Here is a 26569-nt window from a genome sequence, read left to right as displayed (position 1 = left end):
TCGAGTAAAGGCAATTGAATATATATATTTATCCCATCAGAGCCCACAAAATGCTCCAAAATCTTAATCCTCTAACTATATCTTTTGAGTCCAAGCCTTAAGATCAATTTTGTTAGGACCAATAAAAACCTGAATTTAGAGAAAATGGAACCATTATCAAACACAAATTTTGTATTGCCCATAGAAAGATGAATGCTCTGTATCAAGAGGCTTTGGACAGAAATGTCTCATGGCTAAGTATCTGATTCTTAAAGTTAATTGATTTTAACTCAATTTTGGCAAAGAAAAATATTAGAATCTACTAGGAAGTAATGAAGAAGGGTAAAATGACAATGTGCATCAAAATGAAATAAAATATTTGTGAAATAATTTTCCTAAATGTATACAATATGCTAGATACTATGTACACCCACATTTTATCTTGTCTAATTTCTAAAATAACACTGAAAATGAGGCACTGTTATTTCCCTGTCAAAAAACCTAGGGTCAGAGAGGCTTGATTGGGGAGTAACTGAAGACTTCATTACTGAATTCAAAACATATTAACTCAGGCATCCCTGACATCCCTTCATTTTGGAAGTCTTGCCCCTGAGATTGTATGGGTGCTGGTATATGGGTACAGAGTCTTATTGGACTCTGATATTTTAACTTTATTTTTGCATCCCACACAAAACTATACACATTCTGAGGGTGGTAGGGTGTTTCTCTTGCCACTGTATCCTTGGGGCCTGACTTGACAAGTGTCAAACATTGAGGTCATGATCCACAGGTCCAAAAGACTCCAAAAGGAGAAGTATAGTTCTCTCACTCTGTGGAATACAAAATCTGCATAAAGTTGTGAATCAAATAATAAAATGCATACTGCATAAAGTCACCTTTTCCTTTTTCCTTGAGATAAGCCATAGTGTTTATACGGGTAATGATAGTGCTGCTGGAATAAATAGAGGTGGCAATTAAATTACCACTGAAAATACACAAAAGAGAGAAAAGTGAAAATATTAGTACAAGTTATCTGACAATGCAGCTCATTCATTCATATTAATGAGTTTCAAATACACACACTAGAAGGATAAAAGGCTCTCTGGTACTTAGTGACAGAAAAGATGTTAACCTGTTAAAGTTAGTTTGGGTGGCTTACAAAGTCCTGTCCCTTTCTGTTGAGTCTATGGCCAGCCCTGGATTTGTGATAATCGGGTCAGGCTAGATGGGCTAAGCTTAAAAAAAAAACAAAAAAACATAAAAACTTCTCAACTTCAGTTAGAGCCCTGACACCAATAAAATATTAGGAAGTTAAATCTGCTGAAATAAAATTCATATTTTGCTTGTTACATGTGGGCTACTTACGGTTGTCATTTAAAACTGTTTTCTACGCACAATATGTGACAGAGACCAGAAAAGTTCATTTGTAAGTTTTCACAAATCTCCTTTTCCTTCCCCTGCCTGAGGATGTTCAGTTTGTCTGATCCTAGCGTTATCTGGTGCTGGAAAGAATACTGGATGAAGAGGAGAGCAAAGAGGCCAGAGGCAGAAGGTAAGAGAGGAGAGTCAGATCTAGGTAGAATTTTAGAGCAGAGTGTTGGGGTAGACAGAGGGGAGAAATTGCTGGCATTTGGGTAGATGGGTGAAGTTAGGGCTCACTGCTTTGTGTCATATGGTTGGTACCCTTTTGTTCCCTCATCTAGAGACAACAGAAAAGGATAAAACCCCTTTTATATGCTTCTATGGGGTTGGATTTTTGCTTCTTCTGAATGTGTGACTGACCACTTAGCAGCCTAGTTTTCTTTGCATTACATGTAAAACAGACTAACTTCATTTTCTGGTCCATTACAGATGTACCTTTGCAGATGTGAATAATGAATTACTGCAACATACTGACACAAATTAAAAATTGTGCAACTCGATTTTAAACATTACCATTTAGAAAGAGTGTTCCAGAGTAGTTCTGCTATAGAAATGATCTGTTACAACATAACCTTTTCTTTAGAAAAGCATAAAGAATGACTTTTTGTTAATAATTTGTCTAATTTTTATATTTGCTGAATAAAACTGCAGTAACACTTAGAGTCCTAAGAAGTTGACCTGTTATTCTGCAGCAGAGCCTTATGCCAAACAGGGTTAGAAATATAATTCACAAAGTTTTTTGTGTGGCCATAACAAACCCAGATGGTTTATAATTGAAAAACAATTAAAAATGTTTTTATTTGTATTCTTGATAAATTTTTAGTATAAAGTATACAAAATAAAGACAGCTATATAGATGGTAGGTTAAGAAAAATTCCAGCAAGCAGCAAGAAAAAACAGTTTTATCAGATGAAAGTCATGACGTTATATACAGTTGTAATAGGTTATATCACTAGGCCTCATTTCCTTAAAAATAGTATTTTAACCATGATCATGATGGTATTTTGTAGAACTTTCTTATTCCTGACAGCATGGAAAAACTATACTCAAAAACAAAAAAACAAGCAAACTAACAAAAACAACCACCAACCAACCAAATAAAAAAAAAAAAACACTTAGTTTTAAGCTTTAAAAATGTAAAAAACATCTCATTCTAAATCAAACAATTTCTAAGAGAATGAAATGATATGATTGTAGGGTGAGACCTTCAATTGGTCTGGTAGACTATGCAACAGAACACCTTTGAGGGTACCATTATATTTGTTCAAGTAATGCATGCTGCCATAAGAAACATTAAAATCTCAGTGTCTTAATACAGCCATGCCTACCAGAAATATATTGTCACCCACCAAGATAATTTACAATTTTCTGGTAGCCACGATTAAAAAAAAAAAAAAAGAAATAGGTGAAATGAATTTTAATAACATGTTACTTAATCTAACAGATACAAAATATTATCATTTCAACTTGTAATTCATATGAAAATTGTTGAGATATTTTACATTATTTTTGCACTCTTTGGAATCTAATGTCTAGTTAACATTTACAATAAACTCAGTTCAGGTGCTCGATAGCCACATTGTAACTACCAGCTAAAGTTCTAACACAATAGAATTCTCTCTCTATCTTTGCTTTCCTTGATTTAATGGGTATTTAAAGACAGTCTTCTATGTATGAATTTAGAGATCAAGGCCTTCCCATCTTTTGGACATTTCCATCCTCTAGGGGCTCAGAGACCTTTACTTCCAGTCCTTGAACTGAAAAAGAAGGAGAAGAAGTCCCAGAAGTGATGCATCGTTCTACTCTGAAATAGGCATGGATCACCTGGATGCAAGGGGGCAGTAGGAGATGTTGTTTAGTTGGTGAGCTACTCAAAGTAGGAACAATGATCTGCAGAAAGTTGGCAGTCAGCAGGCACCAATAGGAAGCCAAGTCCAGCAGGCGAGGGTAAAGAGCAGGGTTCTGGGCTTTGGGAAGTGGAATGCAAAGACTCAAGGCAGGGGCCCTGTCACATAGTTTGGGTAAGCATAGCAAAGCCTAGAGGAAGGCTGTGGCTTCATGAGCTGGAGGGTGACCTTAGTGTCCTATTGTTCATGGTCTACACACTGATCTTCAGACAGCAAACAGATTCTTAGCCCTCACCTGTTGGTGAGTATGCAATTGTCCAGGTGCTGCCTGGAGTAGGAAATGGACAGCCCCGTGCATATACACCAAGCACACAGAGGCTGAAAGCCTCTGGGCGAGGTACTAAGAGCAATGCTACTCACTCTCACGGGAGACTGGTTTTGTTGTGAACTGAGCACAGGAGGTCTGGCATCTCTCCAATGAGATAGTTACATATTGAAATTATTATTGAAATATTAAGAAAATTTGTAAATAATTTGTGGCATTTTTATCTTCTGAAAATTATAATTACTTTAGAAAGTAAGAAAGAATGAAAAAATGACTATCGATTTCTCAAAAAAGAGAGAAATGAGTAAATTGATTGTTATACTATGTATGCTGTATCAGCTATGGATACAATGAGATGTCTTCCCTTATTTCATGTGCTTATGCACCCATAGCAATGTGCCCCCAGCATATACAATCCTGCAGTTATTCATGACTCTCCAAACTCATTTGTGTCAAAACAAAATGAAAGTTTCCCACTTAATAAAAATGAAAGGCTAATAGAGTAGAACATTTACTGCATGTTTTTTGGTATGCCATAATCTCCCTGTTGGCTAAGTTACCATCATATAAATCAGGCCCTTAAGTTATCATTGTTATAGTAGCAATAAAAATAATAATAAAAGTACTATGAGGTCAGAAAATGTCAAGAACAGTCAGAAAAATGAGAGAGACATAAAACAGTATAAAAGACTAGCTCGGGGTGGAAAAATTCAGGTATTGTACCTCTAAGTGTATTCCAGCAGGAGGTAGCTGCCACTGCTGTTTTATTTAATGAGTCTCCACATAAATCCCAGCTGCTAACCATGTGAAAAGTCCATCTCTGCAAACAAGAGGTCCCATTCTCTATTGGTGTTCAGTCCTGGCTGTCACTAATAGGAATTTCATTTACAATAAAAGAAAAAAAAAAAAAAACAGATCTTGAGATGCTCCACGGGATTTACATTTTTAAAGAAACATTTAAGCATTAATTGGTTTGACTATATTTTTTGCAACAAAATTCACGTGTAAAGTCTTGAGACCTAAATACCTGAAAAAGGAAGGAGAGAAGCCCTGGATACTTGAGATGTTTTTAATGTGAAGAAGGTGTAAAGACATTTTCCTGAATTACAGAAGAGAGAAATAAAGCCTAAATAAATATCATAAGCTGTCTGTAATGAGTACATAAAGAAAGAAATTTTGTTTGGAATATTTTTTATAGGTCACATATTTTTGTACACTTCTTAACTCCAAGGTTTTGGTGGCTGATGCAACAATTTAAAAGTTGAATGTGTAAATGACTGAAATAAAGACTTCTACTTGGTAACAGAGGCTCGTTTGGTAGGAAGACAGTATGGGAGAGAGGAAAGAACACGGCCTTGAGGCAGACAGGCTGGGAGCCCAGTTCTGCTCCATGCTCACCTTGCAACCTTGGCAGGTTACTTACCCTATCTAAGTCTCAGTTCCCTAGATGTCAGTTTGGAATATTAATACCTAGAGGTTAGAACAGGCAATGAGGAGAGGCTTGGTAAGGCAGCCAAAAGCAGGCACAGAGAGGAAATCATGAGTCACAAGGTAAGGACCAGGAGACTACCACCAAGGCCATAGACAAGAGGATGATCTAGAGTTCAGAGCAGGGAGTGAAGGAATGGGTGGGAGGGCTCAAAGTATCCAGAGAGAAATCACACAGGAAAAGAATGCTTTATTTGCACTGTGTACTCCACTGGATTCTTCAGTGTCTTCAAAATTAAAGAGCAGTGTGTGGGCAGTAGCACACAAATGGACTCGTTTGGGGATTTTTTCATTGGTTCCTAAGAGGTGTAAGTTACTTCATTCACAGGTTTGGGGTGACTATGCTGGGGTCTCTTGGCAGAAATGCCTCAGAAGATTTGACGGAAATGGTAAATGGAAGAGACAGTTTCTGACACTTCACCTGAAATGGAGGGGGGACAATAAGGGCTGCAGATGATGGATGATATCATTACTTCATGGAAGAGAACAAGAGCTTCTGTCAGAATACTACCTACCTCTTATTTTGGGCCAAACTTTAATTTCACTAGTTAAGAAGTATCAAGGCTCCATTTGACTCAAATGCTGTCGATGAAAATTAGCACTCTATATTTTAGGTCAAATGATTTTAACTCTTTCAAAAGCCATATGTTTGATTTTAACTAACTGTCTTAGATTTCTGGATTTTCTTTCACCTTCCTCAATATATTAGTCCAATACTGCAGTGCAATTCTGACACAACCAGAGTTAAAACTCCACAGATTAAAGGGCACAGCCCCCTATAAGACTTTCCTTACTTCTGATGCCAGCCACAAGTTTGGGGTACCCTGGCCACTGTACTTCTGACTAACCATCTACAAATTCAGGAGGTTCCCACGAGCCCCTTCAAGTCTGATAATTTGTTAGAAGTAATCACAGAATTCAAGAAAGCACTACAATATGTAAGGACACAAAACAGGACCAGCCAAATGAACAGACACATAGGGGATAGTCTGGGAAGTTTCCAAATTCAAAGCTTCTGTGTCCTCGGGACATGAAACCCTCCTAGCACCTCTATATGGTCACCAGCCCGGAAGCTCCACTGAGCTTTGGTGTCCAGAGTTTTTATTGGGTGTTCACTTTACACACACAGGCACTTGTGCACAATTGACTGAATTATAATCTCCAGTCCTTTTGTCCTCAGAGGCTGACCTAATATGGCTCAAAGCTCTGGCCCTCTAATCATGTGGTTGGTTCTTTCCAGCATGGTCAGCCCCCATCTTAAGGCTTTCTAGGGGCCCACCATAGTCATCTCATTAGCATAAATCCAGATGTTGTCCAAGGGACACACCAAGAATAACAATGATGCTTCTATCAGGAAATTCCAAAGATTTAGAATCCCCCTTCCAGGAAGGAGGCACTAATTCCATCATGAGGGCCCCACACTCATTACCTTATCTAAATCTAATTATCTGCCATAGGCTCCATCTCCAAATGTCCTCACATCGGGGAGTAGAGTTTCAACATACGAAGTTTGAGAGACATGATCCAGTCCATAGCATTGTTGTTCTAAGCCACTAAGTTTGTGTTAATTTGTAACAATAGCAATAAGAAATTAATACATTTTCCCCATCTTCTTTCTCCAGATGAATGAAATTAACATCTTACTATCCTAATCATAATTAAGAATACTGTATTGTATATTTGAAAGTTGCTAAGAGAATAAATCTCAAAAGTTCTCATTGCAAGAAAAAAAATTTGTAACTACATGTGATGACAAATGTGAACTAGATGTTTTATAATCATCTCACAATATATACAAATACCAAATCATTTTGTCGTACACTTGAAATGATGTTATTATCAATCATATCTCGATAAAAAAAAACAAAATGTTACTTCCTGTTCCTAGAATATGATGTGCATTCAGATGAAAACTGAATATATTTTTTAATACTGTGTGTAACATATAGTAAAATTATATTCGTTTTACAAATTAATTTTTAAACCAATCAAAATGTTACATGTAAATAATATAAAAATTAAATAGTATAAAATACTACTAATAAAATATAGAATCCTTTGTTTCCTACTCCTCCCAACTAGTAAGACTTTCCAGAGTCCCTTTCAACACTTATTACATTTTGCTAAATGATATGTTTATTCTCTTATTTTCTGATTAATCCACTTTGGGCTTTAAGCATAGACTTCCTATTACAGCAATAGGGGACTTTTAGTATATTGACATACTTTTTCACCCTACTTTACATTTATAATTACATCTCAATTTTTGTTTACATCTATCTTCATAGTAACCATTATTAATTTCTAAAGAAATCTTATTAATTCCCGAATCAACTAATGGATCATGACTTAAGTTCTTTCTTAAAAATCCCTTCCCTCTCCCTATCATACTTAATAACGATTGGGTTTCTGTCATTTAATCAGTTTTCTTTGTATATCTGAGTCTTCTTATGTCCTTTGACTCTCTGTAAAACACATCACAATTTAATTGTCAATGCTCTCACACTGTCAGAGTACTTATTGGTTCCTTTTAACTTTTCTCCTGGAGAAATACACCCTGAAGACCTCCACTTTCAATTACTGATTATTTATTCTAGATCTGTTGCTGATGTCTTCCTGGGACTTCCTTTGCTACCTTCTTCAGAATTCTCCTCTTTTTGTGTTGGAACCCCTACTTCCTGAATCTTATGCTTAGATGTGAGCCTTTGTTTATTCACTGAGCTGGACACTCGCATAGTTTTTGTAATCTCAAGATTCATATTCTTCAGTTGTCAGAAATTTTTTTCAAATAGGCATTTGATAATTTCTTTCTATTTTCCATTTTCTCTCATTATTAAATGCTTATTAGATGCTTTCACTTTTCAATACATCCTCTAGTCCTCATATGACATGGGTATGCTGTAGGGCTTAGTTCTTAATCCCTTTTCTCCGTCTATACTCACTCTAACAGTGATCTCTTCCAGACTCAACTAATGACTTCTTGAGGTTTCCTCTGGGGGCACTATGGGACATTTTCCTGGGTCATTATAAATACACAGATGTCCCACGTTTTATAGTAGTCTGAGAACCCAATATAAAATGACTATGCATTTGTGATAAACTTCTCTACTCTAGAATGGTTTTAGGAATCTACGTAGCTGTTGTAGGAGTACAGATATGGATTAAGGTGAGCCTAAGAGTTCCAAGTGTCTTTGGAAGTTAGGAGAAAGTCAGGTAAACTGCAATTTCTATGTTCCTTCAAAGTATGTCTGAATCAGCATGGGAAACTATAAGTGACCTCTTTCTAGAAGTTGATGAAATGAAAACCTGATGTATGCCCTTAAGATGTTCATGAACTTGATGAGTCTGCCCTTGTGTTAAGTGAATGAAGTCAATTCTAGGAAAGCTAGATACTTCTGAACCACCTCACATGCAAAAGTAGTAGATATAGTGCATTGTGAAGGCAGCTAATCTTCTTACTTTAAAATGCCAAAGTAAGTTAAACCTCCCCTGGGGGATAATTACTATCCTTTCCCTTCCTGCCTTGCAATTTTATGGTTATCTGGAATTCTGAATCTCTCATTTTGTTTAATATTTCTGAATGACACAAATTCTCTGCCTCATGTCTCAGAGCTTCTCCCAAATGTTCAAGACTTAAAGGAACAGAAAACTTGAGAGTTCAGAGCCCAAAATGAAGAGATGTCTTTACTCAGCTTACAGTATAACATGCCTGAGTCTGGTAGGACAAGAGATCCCCAAGAATGGCAGAAAGAGAAAAGATGGAAAAGACTTTCTATGCTATGTGGGAATGGCTTAGTTTTAAATGGACAGAAGATGGAATTGATTCTTCGTCACAAAGGGTGAGGAAGCGAATGATAATCCTAGGAGGGCATGTTTTAATGAGAGAAAATGAAACAAAACAACAAAATATAGTATTTACATCTGTATGAGCTTATCCTAACCTTTTGAAGTGAATTTATAAGCCATTTTGCAATGCCATAACCAACACCTAGTGGGTTCCTTCTTTTTTACGATAAACTCATGGAGAATCCCATAATTCAATAATTACATTTCAAATTCCATTTATTTATATCTATTCTACTCTAAGGATTTCTATCTCTAATAAGATATTCCCTAAGAAACCAGTTGATTGAGAAAAAATTGGGAAAATTGCAGCATCATATAAACTGCTCAAGTGGTCCAAACATTTTGATAAACAGAGACACATGTGTATCAGCATAAATCACAGAGAAAGGAAATTATGGCATTTCAGGGACAGTTCTGTGTTTGATGGTGGAAATCAAGGAGTGGCTAACTATGATGGTTCTATGTCTAAGGACAGAATTAGAGGTAAGCTACTGGAAATATACTAGCCTTGGGAGAGTTTGGCCTTAGTTTGACTTCTTAAAGGAGTAAATAATCTTAGGATGAAGGAATGATTTGACAAGTAAAAAATTCTGAGATGTCCTACATTAAGTTACAGCAGGCATGACAGTAAGAAAAAGAGACATGAGTAGCCAACCAGTTAATAGCTGTGGTCCAACTAACAACAGAATGGTCATATTCCTGGAAGTAAGTTTGAGCTTTGAATCACTTTCTGTAGTGACCAAAAGACACCATAGCATCCTGTATATATATATATATATATATATATATATATATATATATATATATACACACTTGAACTTTCAGGACTGTTGCCTGTAACCATTCAAATGTAATAAATATTTCTCACTTACAAGACTGTGCACTTATTATGGAAATGCCTATGCTTCACCTTCACTCCCTTATCTATAACCTATGTAAATTTTTTCAAAACAACTTACATCTTCTCTGAAACAACGTATAAAAGTGCCTGTCATCTCCAGGAATGCAGATATGTTGCCTTCACCACCTAGTAGTTACAGTTTAGATTTCATGGTCCAGGAGCTAGTACTCTACTGGTTAGCATATTGCTCAATGAACTCTTTCTTTCAGAAAAGCTTTCAGCTATGAAAAGATTGTTTGTTTATCATATCAGATAAAATTTTCAGTTTCCTATCAACCCTGAATATTAACAATAGTCCCCAAGTCATTTATATATTAATTAAAAGCAATATGTATTTAGTGAAAGGACTTTCATAGGTGAACTACATGGGATATACTTGTCATTCTTACCCCAAGTATATAAAATTCACTTGGAACCATTGAGAAAGAGATAAAAATATCCCATTACGGACTATATGTATTTAGATTTTAATAATATCTCAAATATTCTAAACAGTCTAATTGAATGTATTTTTATATAAAGATTTCTATATGTTACCAAATACTCTGTTGTAGTGACTTTTTTGATTTTTAAGGAATTCTCTAAAACTCATGAGGCATCAAAATTACACAAATGCATATGATCTTAGTTTAACTGCTTAAATGGCTATGTAGAATCTACTGATTTTCTTTCCAAATATTCTAATCTATTCATATATATATATATATATATATATATATATCTTTTAGGCCAACTATTAGAAAGAGGATGTAGATAGCATATTTCCTCATTGGAGAGCACTTAAAATCTGGAAAAAAAAACTTTTAGTCTTAAAAATAAAAATTATACAGTGATAAATGGGCAAATTATTAGGAAATATACCTTGAACTCAAATAAAATTCGAAGATCGTTTGTGTCTAATCATGAAGTCCACATGAAATGTTTCAATATTGGAATAAGCTCTGCAATATAAAGAACATGTAAATAGATGTTCTTATTCTGAAAACAATTAATTCACATTTTATTATATTTAATTTAAATAGCTTTTTGATTTAAAGATTTATAACATAGCACTAAAGAAGCACTCAGGTGAGTACTGATCATTTACCATTAAGAACATAGTCAGCATTTATAGTGACCCTATTTCCAAAAGCCAGTGGAGTCAGCAGTGGGAGAAGCACTGCCTGGCCAGTTGTCTCCTTTCTACGCTGAATTAGCAGGATGTTTGTAGCCACATGGAACAGAAAGCAGTAACCAGAGCTGTGACCTCAGTCAGAACACGTTCTTCTCGGAGTATAAGCACAGTGGTGTGTGCACACTTCTCTATTAATCATCATGAGCCCCAAGAGGGCTCTGCAGTCGTGAACCACGGACAGGGCTCTGGGGAAAGAAATCCTTGAAATGCTGGCTCTTGAAGGCCACCCAGCCTCAAAGTTTCTTCTTGATGCTTACAGAGAATTGGGGTCTCTGGTCATTTTATCTCATGTAGGAAAAAAAGGTATAAAATTTGTTATTTTTCCTTCAGATAGTGCTTCTAAAAATAGAATAAAGAAACAAAGCTGGTTCAGGTGATAAACTATACTCTTACCATGTGTATTTTGAATCACTTGGGGTGCTTTAAAAAAATACAAATTCTCAGGCCTCACTCTTGCAGATTGCAATTAGGTAAGTTGGTAAGGGGCCTGGGAACTTCTAATTTTATAAAGTTCCCCAAGTGCTCTTAACAATCAAGCCATGTTTGGGATTTCAAATTTGATCCTGTTTTGGAAAATTTCCTTGGATACTAACTTCTCAAATCGCAATCCTAGAATTTATGTCAATTTGAAATATTGAACTCCTACATATATTTGCTCCTTTAGCAATATAAAATTCACTGATTTACCTCATTTCAATTAAAAACAAAAAACACAAAGTCTTAATTGGCTGTATTTTCCATCTAAACATTCCCTATTTTTGTAGCAAAAAACTTGAGGAAGCAGAAAATGAGGTTTTCCCTTCCTCAGCATTTAGTAAAGATCTCGTTCCTCAAATTGCAGTGATTTTTACTCATTTGATATGTCCTTAGGGGTTCTTTTCTCATTCACTAATAATAAGTCAGAGAAAATTTATCTTGGTTCTGATGAGAAATGCTTATCCAAATGTTTCTAGAAAGTAGAAAGAATGGTGTTACTGTACCCACATCAAATGATCATTAGATCATAATTCTGTTGTGCTGAAGGATAATTTTATAGCTGGCATGATAAAAATGTGTCTGGTAAAAAGAATTCTCTCAATTCTCTCTTTAGTTTAGGTAATGAGTATAGTAACAGACTCGTTCCTATCTGTGGTGACTTTCTATGAGATTGAAAGCTCCTCCTTAGGAAGTTATTTTGTGTTGTTCTGATTTGTGATGCAAAAAAATGTGGCAAGTGCATGTCAATCCATCACCACTACCACCACCACTGCCATCATCATCATCGTCGTAGTTAGTTACTAACATTTAAAAATCACCATCACCATCATCATCATCATCATCATCATCATCATCATCATCATCGTTACTAACATTCAATAATATAGTTTCCGAATTTCAGATACATTGTATTTAATCACCCGTTGGAATCCTATGAGGTAAGTACTATTATGATGTTCATTTTACAAATGGAAAAACTGGAGCACGAAGAACTTATGAGATGCCCCAGCATTTCGCAGCTAGAAAGTGGTAGAACTAGTATCAACCCAGGAAGTCTGGTTCCTGAGTTGATGCTCTGAAATTATGCTCCACAGGACATCATTCACATAGAATACAAGGAAAGTTGTGCACTTGGGGGCCCCAGTGAGCACTGCCTTCAGGCCCCTCTATAACTCTTGGACCCCCATGCCTTTGTGTTTCCCCGAACAGACCTCGTAACGTGTCAAAATACTTGTTCTTCATTGACAGGCAGGGAACTCTAATTTTCTGTTTCAACTTTGTCTCTGACTCATTTTGGCTCATTAATGCTAACAATGTCACATATTTATTTCCTGGTTTTATATGCTCAAAAGCACTTCTAAAAAATGTCCTCCTGAAATTCTCTTTCAAAGTAGTCAAAGGACAAGAAGTTTACAAATTTCCCCAGTTTTGGTTTCAAACTCAGTTTGTAACAGCTTCAGAAAAGTACTCATTCCATAGTGCTAGAAATTTCATACTGAAGGGGGCCAATCTTGATTTAAGAGTTTACTTCTATTACACACATGCATGTGCACACACACACACACACACACACACACACACACACACACACATACTCCGATCTACCTGAAGGGAAAATTTTTAAGAATTTAAAAAGCTTTTATTGAAAAACGCAACTCCATACCACTGTGTTCTGATCTTCCAATAATTGACTGTGTTAGGTTATTCTGAAAGAAATAAGATCTTTAAGGACATATTAAATAAATCTTCCTGTACTTAGTTCTTCTCAGGTAAAGCAGAACCTGTAGAACCACTGAGTCTTATGCAAACCCTTCATGTGGGAGGCTCTGGAACAGCACCAGGCTTTCTGGAAGCTGGAATGAGAGTAAGGAACATGTGGAAGGGAGCAGCAGGAGTCTCTTTTTTATCAGAAGGGCTTTATAATTCTCCCTGCCGCCCACAACCCACTGAATCTTCAAGAGAAAGTATACCTTCTCTTGGTATATACGTGCTTGGGAGTCTTCCAAGTGAATGTCCCCTAAATGTCAAACAGAACCAGGCACTAGAAAGTTCTATTTTGCCGGCACCTTCCTTGCAATCAGATCCCACTTTCTGGTTTTGGCACTATATACCTTCAAGAGTAAGAGACGGCTTTGTTGACACCTACACTGGGGGTGTGAACTGCAGGCTATGACACATCGGTGGCAACACAAACCTGCATTTTGCCCGTTTAAAAACATGCTTCTTATGGGAAGTAGCCACATGAATTTAGTAAGCAGGAAGCTGGACACAAATAACTTAGAAACCCCCATTTTTACTTCTGTCTCAGATTTGGTGTTCTGGGCCTAGTCAATACTTCAAGAGCCAGTAAAGAGGCATTTCGATCACCACTACTTATTTTTAAACACGAACTTTCAAAACCTTTATACCTAACAATCCTCAGGAATCATTTAGTTCAAAGGGAAGGGATGTGGAACCAAGCAGCTGGTGCTGGAGGAGAATGAAAGGGAACATAGAAGTGAGGAGGGTGGGGGTGTAGACAGTGGGTCTTTACACTAAGTTCAGGTTCAGAGCTTCCCACTGGCAGAAGAGTCAGCTGTCTCCTCCTGCTTTCCCTCAATGTTCAAATAATAAAAAACAGGTCTTCTTTAAAATGTCCAATTTCTCAGGATTTAATCCCCAAATGATAAAAGCAAGTGACCTTGAAATGTTGGTTTAGACTGCATATATTGAAAAGGCCCAAAGCTTTAGCAAGGGAGTACATTTTAACAAAGGATGATGTGTTTCACACAACTGTCAGCCCAGATGTACTAAAACTAAGTACCTTTGGTGTAGTTTTCATTTTTAAATGTCGATACCTCTGATGGGTATATTTTTTGATAGGGAAACCATGATTAAGATATACTTTTAAGTCTGAAGGTCTTCATTACTGTAAAAGGAGGCTAAGGAAGGCCAAAAAATGGCACCTTGATTCTCCTTCCTTAGTATATTCTAGAATAAACAGTATCACATGACGCTGACATGGAAAGGAGAAGGAATATAAAGGAGGGAAGTCAAGAGAAATTGGCTCGAGGGCGGAGGGCAGAGGAAATATTAAAATTCGAGAGAGATTCTGGAGAAGATAATTCTTGGGTACATGCAAATACTATTCATTTAATGCTATATATCATCATTAATGCACCATCGTTGATTTCTGGGTTACATCCCACTAAACAAACTACGCTGAGTATACCTACATACAATAGTTTGGGGACTCCTTCTTTGAATAAACGAGAAAACCTACTCACTATTTCAAATACTTCCCACATATTTATTTGAATTAACAGATTTATTTGAATTAACAAACTCTCCAAGGTTGAAGCTAGTAGGTCATTCATACCTTAGTGTCAATTTTTCTTTAATAATTAAAATCACAACTAGCTGAAATGGTCTCAGTGATTCAGAACTTTGCTGTGGGGAAAGAGAGAAGGAGGCCAGGAGAATGGAGTAGAATGATCTTGCATTCGCCTGCTCAGGGCTCACCTTTACTCTTTCCCAGCCCTTCTTCTCTTCCATCTTAAGTAGGGCTGATGACACCCTATGGGTTCATGGCTGACTTCAGAAAACCATTCCTTCTGAACAACAAGGACTGAGGTTTCAAAGCAAATAAGATCAAGTTCAAGTATGTGATATATAAAAATGAGGAGGCTTTTGAATCTGAGAACTCTGAGCATGAATACTAGCAAGTCCACATACCAGTTGTATGGATTTAGTAAATTATTTAAACTCACTAAGTTTCAGTTTACTCATTTGTAAAAGGATGATAATAATATCATCCTATCTCAGAAGGGCTAAAGGAGATGACTTCCATAAACTGTTAGCATAAAGTGCTATGGCTCCTACTAATGATCATTTCTTTACAGTACTGCATAACAATCAACTCCTTGGAACCTGGATAAAGCAAACACAGCCATGTCACACAGCTGCAATGCGATAAATGGATGTAATTTTGCATACGAATGCACTGCTGGGCCTCCAAGAACAGAGTCACACCAGATGTTGAGGTATGAGAACAAACTTCTGGGGGAGACCTTCCACAGGAGGGAGCTCTGGAGAGTGGTAATTCCTGAAAGGGTATGTCCTGGTTTAGGGCTATGGATGTCACAAATCTCGGCAACATGCACCTACCACTTTATCTCTGCTCCAAGGACACGGTGTATATCCAGGCACTCTTTGGAACACAGCCCTGACTATGAGACCCAGTGGTCAGCACAGCCTACGTTAAAGCTTAGAAATCAGAGTTCTCTATTAAGTGTCCCCATTATTTGAGACTCACATTGAAATTACCTTTTAGGAAGGGAGAAATATGCTTTCTATGAGGAAGCTAAGCATGGTGGCCTTTATGGGGGACATAAGTATACATTTCTAATTTGTTCCTTTGAGTTACTAATGTAAGCCATGCTATTTACACAAAAATAGTCTCTTGTTAGGATCAATACTAAGTATACAGATTATCGTTGTTCAAGTTGCCAGTCCTGGTAGCTATTCAGTAGATAAGTAATTAGTAACAGTTTTGTTGGACCATGAATATCATAGATTCATACCCTTTGAATAGAACCTTAATACAGCAGTAAAGGTTTATAGCTATATAAAGCTGTCCAGCTGGAGTGGAAGCAACCCACAACATTTTCCATGCAAAACCCACTCACATGATGCATTCCTCACCCTACCTCACTCCCGTTGGAGAGGCAGGACAAATGGAGCAGATGTTTGCATGGGAATTTTCCCAGGGCTTAATTCAAGAAGCTAAAACAGTGAGTACACCTGAGCAAATGAGGCCTGGAGCACGGAGGCAGCCCTGGGCGGTAGCCCCACATTTCTCTAAGACTATGTTTTACAAACACGGAGCCATAGAGTAGGAAAAATAAAGGCATCTTCGACCTTTAAAGCTGGAATTCTATCTCCTTGCTAGAGTAATGTTCGACTTTGTCAGCTTTTAAGAGGGGACAATGGTGAGCTATAGTATTTTTAGCTTGCTGAGTTTTTCTGTGTTCGTGTATGTATGTATATATCATAGAGAAAACATCTAATGTTACCCCCTCCCCACATATAAACATTGGATATTATAATGCTGGAATAGGCCCTGACTTCCAAAAGCGACATCTCAGGCACTGCTAACAACAACTGCTAAGCAAATCATGTTAAACAAAGGCTCGTATTTGCTTAAATATAAAAACACATAAGGAAAATGAAAAAAAAAATAATGCTGAAACAGTTTCGGTTGATTATTCCAATGTAAAATAAAATCTACCTCCTAAAATATTTTAACAAAGGTACAAGTCTTCATTCAAGAATCTGAATTGTACATAAGTTAATGTATAAATATCACACAAACCAGTTAGCCTATGGCCTTGTAGAGAGTTGGTATTCCATAAAAGTTACTTGACTTGGACTGAAGGACAAGACAGAATTCTGTGAGATTAAAAAGAAAAGTTTCTACAAAGCAAGTATTTTCTATAATAGGCATATCTCAAACTAATAGGCAGGAAGTATATTTAAAAAATGTTTTTGCTTTAGGTCTAAAAGATTTTCCTTTCCAACTATAAAACAGCTGAAATCATGTATCCTCAGCCCAACGTAATTTCACGCCTAATTTATGGAAATAGAATACCAAAGGACTCTGAAAAAGAGAGGGCAGGCAGGAGGGAAAGGATAGTGTGACATTAACACAGGGACCTGCTACTCTGTTGTTTGGCCAGGAGAGAGGCCTGGGTGATTCTACCCTACAGGCAGCACGGTGAGATTCCAGCAAAAACATGTGTTATGAGGGGAGTAGGGGGGCACTCAGCTGAATGAACTTACTGTTACCTTTTTCCCCCCTAACATAAGTCTTCTTTTTCCTGATACTGTCTGAATTTGAAACATCTAATTTAATCCGTTGGAGGGCCAGTCTTCCTTTTATTTCCTGTCTGTACTGAAGCAGTCGCCTGTTTCAATTACGTCTTTCTCCAGCTCCTACATTTCTCGAGCTCCAGCTGGCTCAAAGTGCACTTCCTTGGAAGGTAAAATGCACTAACTGTGCTGATCGGAGACTGATAGCTGGTGAGCCACAATATTTAATAGCTGCACTGATAAGGAGGTTTAAAAAAAATCCATTTTTAAGCCTAAACAAAAGGATATTATGTAGCTGTATGTTCAATTAAGATCTAGTTAAATTCTTTTTTTCCCATTATGTGGAACTTCATACAGGCAGCCGACATAATTCATAGTGTTATGGCAAATTTCATCGGCACTGTATGTTTGAGAAATATTTCCCTCCTGCTTTTCAGTTAGTTACTGCTGATTTGGGACCGGCTTGGTGCAATTATTTCAAAGAACAGAACTGTGGGATTGATACGGCGTTCTTGCAAAACCTTGGCTGGCTAAAAATAAGACTGTTTTGTAGTCAAGAAGGCAAAAAACGTCTCTGGGCTGTAAACACCAGTCAATGTATTTCTTTTCTGCTTTATGAAAACCATAGCTTTTTCCATCCCTTCTTACTCAAAGAGTAGTTTAATTACAGTTTAATCTCTTTCAGCAAGCTGCCCTGGAAACCTTATTGTTCAACCACAGTATTATCAATTCTAGAGCTATAATTTATGGCGAAAGGTAGAGGCTTCCCTTAGAAAACCCCCAATTCCCCCTCCCGCTAAATCAATAAATAGGTAAATAAATAAATAAAGACATAGTCACTTTCTTTCTAACTCACAGTGCAAATTTTTATGAGGCCCTAGAGATGCCAGCCGAGTAATTAAAGAAATACCTGAGAGGTGTTGATCAACACTTACCCCATTTAACTCTGCTGGGTCAATAAATCTGAAGGAAAACTTTTAAGTTAACAAGATTGTTTAGGCCTCTAGTTGCTGAAAAGTATTTGGTTACACTGAGGGGAAATGAGGTGGGAGAGAATGGAGGGGAGAGTCAGAAGTAAAAACCAACTCTCCACACTGGAAGTAAGAGAAATATAGAGTAAAGAGTTTGTTGCAATTGAAGGGGTGAATAAGGTCAGTGAATTATTTTTGCTGCTTTAACTCACAGGTGTAATAATTTAGTGTCTGACTTTTAGTACATGTTTTGAAAGAGTGGCTACAATCCTAAGGGTTTCAATAAAAGGAAAGGTATAACTCCACTGTTCATTAGGACGACAAAACAGATAACAAGAATAAGTCTGAGATGGAACTTTAACCATTACTTTGTCATTCATTTACTTTATTGAGTTCAGTTAAAAAATATTTTATGATCAATTTGATTAATAAAATCATTTTCTCTACAGAAGTAGAAACAAAAAGAACCTTTTGTTCAGCTTGGCAGTGAAAGCTTGCTACTTGGAAGGTTTACTTTCCCACACTAACCCTGTTCTTCTAATAGAAGCCCTTCTCTAACCCCATGACCTTCCCTTCAGTCTTAAATCATGACCCAGTGAGGCCGTCGATGCCCATGGGGCTTCAGTCAACTCTGCCCGGTGAAGGTCTCTGGCCTGCTGCACCCGGCATGGACCACCTCCACCCTCCACCACCAGTGACTGTGGCCTCTGCCACCTACACTTCCACTGACACTCTGCTTTTCTTTCTGTTACTCCTGTGATTTTATGTAGAAAGTGCTGCTTTATGAATTCTGCCAATCAGAATTTCAGTGCCTGTTGGTCCTCTCAGTTGATTATACTTGCTGACCAGTTCTTCTGCTACCAAATAACACATTTATCTCTTATTTATCACGAATTGTATACACTTTCATATGAAATTACAGAAATTCATTAATATACGAAATTTCACAGATAAAAAGCCAATAAAACGGAAAATTTTAAACCTACCAGAAATACTCTTCTAATCCTTATCAAGTTTTATATGACAGAAATGTGTTTATTTTATATATTTTTAAAATTCTTTAACATCATATGCTCATTTCCATTGGCAGCTGAAATATTTTGCTTTTAATATTTCATATGCTAAAGGCATCTCTACCAAATTTTAAGGCATAGAACTCTAGGATCTCAGTATTTTTACAAGTGCTTCAACGAAATTAAAGTTTTCATTTGAGAAAACGCTGGTCTACAAATATCCCATAGCTTTCTATTTCAATGAGAAATTAAGACAGATATCTTACCATCTATAACAGTATGTCAATTTTCTTCCCTGTTTTATCTCAGTTTTAGAATTGATGGCTCTCTCTTATGTAACATAGAACTTATAGCTCTACCTTTATATTCTTAGATTTTCATCACATAACTCATTTGTTTAGCTCTTTGACATGGTTCAAAGTTAAACTGCTTGATTTTATTAAGTGCTGACTTAAGAAGTGGCCTGAAATGCACGCTTTATTTCTGTTGTATTCTATGTGCACTTAAATACTGTAAGATAAACTATTTGTTTTTTAAGTAGGAGGAGCATATATTATTAAAAATATATTCCTGTGTATTAAACAGATCCATGTACATGCCACTTTATAAAGCTATATTCTGCTATGCTGCCCCGATGTAGTCAATCACATAAGCATTCCAACAGTACAGGGACGCAATTCTCAAAGTATAATCTGGGGAAACATGGAGGTCTCTGAGACCCTTTTATTTGGTCTGGAGGGCAAAACTACTTTTCTAATAACAGAAAAACTTTATGCCTTTGCCATCATTCTCTCACAATGTATAATTCTCTCTAGTGTGTAATTCTCTAAGTCTGGTAAGCCCATTTGAAACTCGACAAACCAGGGCTTTGGAAACACTATTTCCAACTCTTCCATTTTATTTTTTTGTGCTAAGGCGGTCTGTAATTACAGCCATTAGTATTTGTCAATGACATATAAAAGATTTGAATTTGCCCAGGTTAGAAGTTTGGTATTTTCACATTTCAAAACAGGAAAGAAGCTCTGTTGATATTTTCACACACTGATACAAATAACTGAAGATAGGGTTTTATTTAAGCTATCTTCCAAAAATAGAATCATAAATACCACTCAAATTCACAAATCAGCTAATAGTTCTTTCTTAGAGTTGACAGCCACTATTCAGTCTCTATGTACCTCTTGGGCATAGAACAAAAGGAATCTCATATTTCAGCTCCTCAAGCTTTGCCAATTACTGATATATTCAGTCATAATGATATACTCTGGATATGTGGTCTTCATTTAGACCAGTGAACCTTAATATTAGGTGTGGATGGGTGGATAGGGGAGCAGAAGCAGTTTGTGTGCTTTGGAAAAGTATTTTCAGTATTGTAATTATTTTTGTTTTAGTCATGATATATATATATTTTTAAACTCAGAGAACAGATTAGAGGAAGTGAGAGTTATAGACAAAAATCTTGTGCTTATAATGAGAGATTTTTACTCTCTTACACAATCTTCTCTTTTCTTCAATCTAAAACAAACCACAGACTATAAACTCTATGAGAGCAGAAACAGTGTCTGTTTTTCACTCCTCTTTTGACAATGGCATAACATGAACTCAGTTAAAATTCAATGGAAAAATTTATGGATGAAAGAATGAATCTCAAAAAGTCATACGCTATTCTAATTTTTTAATAAAGACACCAAAGCGATTCAAGGAAGGTTTTTTTTTTTTCTCCTTCAATAAAGTTCTATAGCAACTGCATATCCATGGAGAAAAGAAGGAATCCACCCTTACCTCATACCATATGCAAAATTAATTTTAAGCAGATCACAGACCTAATATGAAAGCTGAAACTATAATGCTTATTGAAGAAACAATATATTCATGACCACAGAGATAAGCAAAGAATTCTTAAAGAAGACACAAAAAGCAGAACCACAAATGAAAAAGAAATGAGAAACTGGACTTGATGACAATTAAAAACTGCCCATCAAAAGAAATCACTAAGAAAAGTGAAAAGGCTGGGAGAAAATATTCACATTCTATGTAACTGACTTTATTTCTAGACTATCTAAAGAACTCCTAAAATTAATAAAGAAAAGCCAAGAACCCAATAATTTTCTGACTGAACATCATCATCTGTCTTGAGAAGTGGGATCAAAATGACAAGCAGAGGGGTGACTTGTATATTTAATCAAGCACATTCCTGCTACTTGACCCTGTGATAGGAATTGTGCGCACATCGTTGATAAAATAAATGGCAAGAAGCTTTCATTATAATCGGGGAGGCAGAAAAGTAAATGAGAAATTGTAACAGTGCAAAATGGCAGTGAGAGCTTTAGACAAGGTGTGGTTAAATCCAAAGGCAGCCTTGAAGGTTACACAACTGGCTTCTTTTCCTTCCAACCTTATTTTCATTAGTGCCACTTCTACCACACATACTGAAGTCTTACTTCCCTCTCTATTTTATACAGAGAGATGAGGCAATGGCCATGGTAAAGTTGAATTAATTACTTGTAGACTGTAACATCCAGCTCTGACTTTCAAATGGAAGGAACATTCTTAGAATTTTCTTTTTGATCAGTATTTGAGTTTGGCTTTTGACTCAGCTTCTTGACTGTGTTTCATACTGTTAAGTATGTAACAGAATTTCTTTAATCTTAGATGTTGGCAGATATGCATGTATAATAATTACACCAAAGAAGGTACACTTCCAACTTTAAAGAAACAACAGCAAAAAATAAGTACTTACTAATGACACTACAGTCATGCGTCATGTAATGATGTTTCGGTCAATGTGGGACCGAATAGATGACGGTGGTCCCATAAGATTACAATGGAGCTGAAAAATTCCCTTTGCATAATGATGTCGCAATCTTTGTGATGTGGTACAATGCATTGCCCACATTTATAGTGATGCCGGTGTAAACAAACCTAATGCGCTGCCAAGTCGTATGAAAGTATGGCACATACAATTATGCACAGTACATAATACTTGATAATGAGAATAACCCACTGTGTTACTGGTTTGTATATTTACTATACAATATCCTTTATCATTATTCTGGAGTGTATTCTTTCCTCTTATAAAAAAAATTCTGTTGTGCAATGGTATGCCGAGTTACGCTGGCCGAAGCATATATGTCTCCTGTTTACCACATCTCTTGACTGCATCATTTTCTCTTATGCTTGATTTAATTCATGTTGTTTTATAAACTTAGTGTAGCCTAAGTGTACTGTGTTTATAAAGTATGCATCAGTGCACGGTAATGTCCTGGCCCTTTACAGTCACTCGGCACTCACTCACTGACTCACCGAGAGCAACTTCCAGTCCTGCAAGCTCCATTCATGGTAAGTGCCCTATACAGCTGCACCATTATTTATCTTTTATATTATAGTTTTACTATAATATTTCTATGGTTAGATCTGTTTAGATACATAAATACCATTGTGTTACAATTGCCCACAGTATCCAGTACAGTAACATGCTATACAGGCTTGTCACCTAGGAACACAAGGCCATACTCTGTAGTCTAGGTGTGCAGTAGGCTGTATCATCTAGGTTTGTGTAAATACACTACTCTATGGTGTTCACACAATGACAAAATCTCCCGATGATGGATTTCTCAGAAGGTATTCCCATCATTAAGTAGCTTATGGCTGCATTAAGAAGAAGATCAAGTAACTGTTGAAAATGTCAAGATTATCATTTTCTCAAAACATTAAAAGGTAAGAATAGTTGGAATTAAACTGAAGCCAGCATTACAAAATACATACATATCTACCAATCTCTGTATCTATATCTACCTCTCCTTCAGGTACATTTAATTAAATTTTAGGTCCTTGTCTTTTTCTTTTTCAAAGATGATTTTACATCAGTATTTTCCATAAACACATCTGGTCTTTCTTCACAGCCTGAATTTACTAAATGTCATAGCTAATGAAGGAAGGATTTATGCTTTTCAACATAAATTCATTTTATTTTCTCCAGGCTCCTCCCTCTCTACTCAGAGCTGATGATTTCTTAAACCAAAATGGTTGGTCAGAATCCAATCAAGAATATAAAGGCAACTGAATAAATAAAACCATGAAGTAAGTGTAAAATATTAGTGTCCAGACATCTGAGATGTATGTAGCTACTATGAAACTTCCACAGCTGTACTGGCCTGGAGCTCACGTGGTTCCTCAGATTTAACAGGACCCATTACCAGTTAAGAGTTTTATTTGCTTAATAAATTACATTCTAAAGCACAATAGCCTAGGTTCATAGCTGTAAAATTGCCGAATATTGTCAATGACCACTCTCTGGTCATAAATAACAAAATAATCTATGACTCATTGGATTTTTGATTCCCAGGGCAATTCTTTCTCACCATTACTCAAAAATGTAAAAAAAGTGCCTCTACGTGGCATTTTATGGAGGTTATAAATTACTCAAAGGAGACGACATAGGACAGATTTGTAGGCCAAGTAACAGGGACCAGCCAAGCAAATGTGTAAATTAAAAAACTAGTGACAAAGAAGAGGGCTAGTGAAAAAAACTAGTGAAAGAACACTGAAATCCTAAGAATAGATCACGATTAACTACAAAAAAGAGAAGAAGGGAATGGAAGGTAAGTGATGCAAAAACCATTCACGGAACATTTATGTTGTTAGGGGAAATGTATTAAAATAATGGAACCATCACCTGGTGACTCAAAAGGCAAAACTCAGGTTCACCTTGAAATATAGTTTATATTCACAGTCTTATTTGAATGCATCAAAGGGTAAACACTAATATCTAACAGGTGCCACAGAGATAAACCTTGGAAGGTTATTTTTTAATAACTAATATCAATTGTCAAATGTGGTTAATAGTTCTTTCTTTCGTTTATGCCACCAACACATAATACTGAGTAGTTGCTGTCTGCTCGCCCCAGGCCAGCAGCTTGGGCATTGAAATTAACAAGGCACAGTCCTGCTGTCTGCTGGAGAAGCTCACAGTCCAGCAGATGCTCACAGCTGGGAGAGGAGGGAGACAGTTAAGTCAGCAATCACATTTGCACTCCCTGAACTAATATAGGTCCCAGGCATGGGATGGTGCAGACTAAGGGCACTCAACCCAGCTGGTGATGAGAAAGGTAGGCTTGGGAGAATCTGTGCTGGGCAAAACAAGTGGGAAGAAACTGGGGGAGTAAGGATAGAGAAACGGTTTTTCTGGCAGGTGAAACAAGGTGAATAGAAGAGGCATGAGGAGCCTGGTCTGTTCAGGGAACACACAAGGAGAGGTAAGTGGGGGAAGGTAAGAAAAGGCAATTATGAGGTATTTTCCATTGCCAAAGAAGAGGGTAGACGTTCCTTGTAGGCAAGCAGGGCAATGACAAGATCGGATTGGCATTTAGAAAGATGATTGTTTCGGCACTGTGACTAATTTCATTATAACACCATTTAATGATTGAAGTCAAGCATTTTTACCTTTTAAACAGGATAATCTTGAAAACTAAAAATTATCATTGTAGCAATTATGAAAACTAGAACAGAACAGGCTTGGTTATATTCTTCTTACATACTGAACATGTAAGAGTCCAATTTTTTCTGTGAAAATAGAAGGTGTCCATTTAACAATGATAGCTTAGGCATGTGCTCTGATGTGCTGCTTTTTACATGTTTTGATGGCTCTCTCTTTTCATTATGATTTCCCACCCCCTCCAGTATTCTATAGAATGTTTTGTAATGGTGACAGGAAAATTCTGACAACATGAAATAGAATCTAGCCAATTAGTTTGTCCTGTTAAGAGGGTAGATTTTAAAATCTTTTGGTCTTTTAATTACTTAGACTACCTACAAAGACAGTGCTGTGCTGGGTAAACGCTCATGCTTCACTGAGGTTGAAATGATGAAATAATTATTTAAAAACTTTCACCTTTGTCAAAGTGAAATATGTCCTGTTTCATAGACGCCATCTAAGAATATACACTTGATGTCTTTTCTAATACTCATTGTAAAGCTATGAAGTTTGAAATGCCCTGAATAGACATTTTGATAAATAAGTCATGTAAGTATTATCAGCTAAATTTTATTCATGTTTATGTTCCTCACAACTCCACTGGTATTCTGCACATAGTAGGCGATTAAATACACCTCGAATAAATGAAAGAAATGAGTATTGCTTTTAATTATAGATTATTATATTTTAATACTTCGATATATAAAATTTTATATGTACAATTACTACCAATATTTTGATTGACCAGATTTTTTTTTTTTTTAACTAAAGAACTCTATAATGCTCTTGGGAACTTAATGGAAAGAGGTACCTCGCCTGTTAAAAAAAGCATAGGAACATCCACAGGCGCAACCTCTGTGCTTCATTGGAAGATGCAATGGCACTAATGCTCAAACATATACAGTAGGAACTCAACGTTTGAGGGCAGTGACACACCGGTTTATGTTCCTATCCTAATATCTGTCATTCTCTGAATAACTCTGGTTATCCATTAAAGTAAGGACTGTGTCCAGTGAACTATCTTTGGATATATAACACAAACCCACTTGAAATTAAGTACCTAATTTAAAAATGCTTTGCTTCCATAAGTTTAGAATTAGGAGGTAATTATATTCATTCATCTGATTCATCTAACTAATGTTTACTGAGCAATTATGTTCTTGGTATATGCTGGATATAGAAAAAAATGATACCTTCTTATTGTCATAGAAATCATAGTCAAGTAGGAGAAGGGAATTTTAATTCAGACATAAAAAGTGCTAAAACACAGATCTGTAGACAATGCTATGGAAGCACATTGGAAAAAGGAATTATTTTGAATGGGTTGGAACAAAACTCACAGAGGTAAATTTTAGTTGAGGACTTAGTAGAATGAAGAGGAATCCACAAGCCAGAGAGAGGCTCTGTTGCCCAGACAAGGTGAATGAGAAGAGCAAAGAAACACAGGACTGAAAGCAGGGAATGTTAAGGGAATGTTCAGTACTTGGTGATTCACCTGAAGACTGCATGAAAAGGGAGATTTGAGTCAATGAATTGGGACAGATGATAACTTATTGAGGCCTTCAGACTTTCTGTAGCTAATAGTGAATTGAGAAAAATAGAAAACCAGGAGTTCACAGTGTTAACAGCTGTAGGATCTTCCAGGAAATTCTGGAAGTGGGTCGGAGGGAGAAAAGGAAGAAAGGGCAGAGGAAAGAGAAGGGCAGGGGGAGAGGGAGAGGATGAGGAGTGAGAGGAGGTACAGAATGGGAGTCATGACAGGACAGAAAGGAGAAGAGAAGATAAAGAGAGAAAGGCAGGTCAGAG

The 26569-nt window shown here is 36.6% G+C and overlaps 1 protein-coding gene and 1 long non-coding RNA gene across 7 annotated transcripts in view; both read right to left on the bottom strand.

Moving 5' to 3' along the window:
- GMDS (GDP-mannose 4,6-dehydratase) overlaps window positions 1–26569 on the bottom strand; it is a 589931-nt gene that overhangs the window by 163146 nt on the left and 400216 nt on the right. The gene's annotated exons all lie outside the window — the stretch shown is intronic.
- LOC107499781 lies at window positions 839–21145 on the bottom strand. The gene is made up of 2 exons (XR_001594352.2): window positions 10670–21145; window positions 839–4442 (listed from the first exon to the last, which is right to left on the bottom strand). It is a non-coding gene; the product is annotated as an uncharacterized LOC107499781 (long non-coding RNA).

Source organism: Rousettus aegyptiacus, unplaced genomic scaffold (assembly GCF_014176215.1).
Source record: "Rousettus aegyptiacus isolate mRouAeg1 unplaced genomic scaffold, mRouAeg1.p scaffold_m13_p_1, whole genome shotgun sequence".
Taxonomy (NCBI): domain Eukaryota; kingdom Metazoa; phylum Chordata; class Mammalia; order Chiroptera; family Pteropodidae; genus Rousettus; species Rousettus aegyptiacus.
Note: the sequence above shows the minus strand (reverse complement) of the source record. Positions and strands in the feature narration are given on the sequence as shown.